This window comes from Arachis duranensis, chromosome 9 (assembly GCF_000817695.3).
Source record: "Arachis duranensis cultivar V14167 chromosome 9, aradu.V14167.gnm2.J7QH, whole genome shotgun sequence".
NCBI classification, from domain to species: domain Eukaryota; kingdom Viridiplantae; phylum Streptophyta; class Magnoliopsida; order Fabales; family Fabaceae; genus Arachis; species Arachis duranensis.
In genome coordinates, this window is record NC_029780.3 from 71,490,853 (window position 1) to 71,492,463 (window position 1,611).

Consider the following 1,611-nt stretch of genomic DNA (forward strand, 5'->3'; position numbering starts at 1 on the left):
GGCCTTGCATTATCCTTTTGAATTTTCTTCTGTATTGCTTGGGAGAATACTGGGAGGAGTTTCAGTGACTTTCTTACTCAGCTGGCCCACTTGTGCCTCCAAATTTCTGATGGAGGACCTTGTTTCACTCATGAAACTTAAAGTGGCTTTAGACAGGCTATGTTTGATAGGTTAGAGGGGCTCTGTTCAGAATTCTCTGTCTGTTACTAAGAAGATGATGGAAAAGGCTTGTTATTGCTTAGCTTGTTTCTTCCACCATTATTAAAGCCTTGTTGAGGCTTTTGCTGATCCTTCCAAGAGAAATTTGGATGATTTCTCCATGATGAATTATAGGTGTTTCCATAAGGTTCACCCATGTAATTTATCTCTGCCATTGCAGGGTTCTCAGGATCATAAGCTTCTTCAGAAGCAGCCTCTTTAGTACTGTTGGATGCATTTTGCCATCCATTCAGACTTTGAGAAATCATGTTGACTTGTTGAGTCAACACTTTGTTCTGAGCTAATATGGCATTCAGAGCATCAATTTCAAGAACTCCCTTCCTTTGAGGTGTCCCATTATTCACGGAATTCCTCTCAGAAGTGTACATGAATTGGTTATTTGCAACCATGTCAATAAGTTCTTGAGCTTATGCAAGCATTTTCTTTAAGTGAATGGATCCACCTGTAGAATGGTCCAATGACATTTTGGAAAACTCAAATAGACCATAATAGAATATATCTAATATGGTCTATTCTGAAAACATGTCAGAAGGGCACTTTTTGGTCATCTGCTTGTATCTTTCCCAAGCTTCATAGAGGGATTCACCATCTTTTTGCTTGAAGGTCTGAACATCCACTCTAAGCTTGCTCAGCTTTTGAGGAGGAAAGAATTTATCCAAGAAGGCCGTGACCAGCTTATCCCAGGAGTCCAGGCTATCTTTAGGTTGTGAGTCCAACCATGTTCTAGCTCTGTCTCTTACAGCAAAAGGGAAAAGCATGAGCCTGTAGACTTCAGGATCTACTCCATTTGTCTTAACAGTCTCACAAATCTGCAAGAACTCAGTTAAAAACTGATAAGGATCTTCAGATGGAAGTCCATGAAACTTGCAGTTCTGTTGCATCAAAGCAACTAATTGAGGTTTCAGCTCAAAATTGTTTGCTCCAATGGCAGGAATTGAGATGCTTCTTCCATCAAACTTGGACGTTGGTTTAGTGAAATCACCAAGAATCCTCCTTGCATTATTGTTGTTGGGTTCGGCTGCCATCTCCTTCTCTTGTTCGAAAATTTCAGAAAGATTGTCTCTGGATTATTGTAATTTAGCTTCTCTTAGTTTCCTCTTCAGAGTCCTTTCAGGTTCAGGATCAGCTTCAACAAGAGTGTTTTTCCTTGTTCCTGCTCATATGAAAGAGAAGAGAAAAAGAAAAGGAAGAAGAATCATCTATATCTGTACAAAGAGGATCTTTATTATTAGTAGAAGAAGAAAGGAATAAAAGTGGATAATCCAATCACAAGAGTGAGGATAGAGGCAGTGATTGGAGATGAAGAGAGGTGAAGAGAAGTGTTAGTAAATAAATAAATAAATAAATAGAAGAAGAGAAGAGAGGGAGAATTTGAAAATAATTTTGAAAAAA

The 1,611-nt window shown here is 38.7% G+C and overlaps 1 non-coding gene across 1 annotated transcript; it reads left to right on the forward strand.

Annotated features, from left to right (window-relative positions):
• The first annotated feature begins 741 nt into the window (after positions 1–741).
• Positions 742–845, forward strand: LOC127742251 (small nucleolar RNA R71). The gene has a single exon (XR_008003439.1). It is a non-coding gene; the product is annotated as a small nucleolar RNA R71 (small nucleolar RNA).
• Positions 846–1,611: the final 766 nt, after the last annotated feature.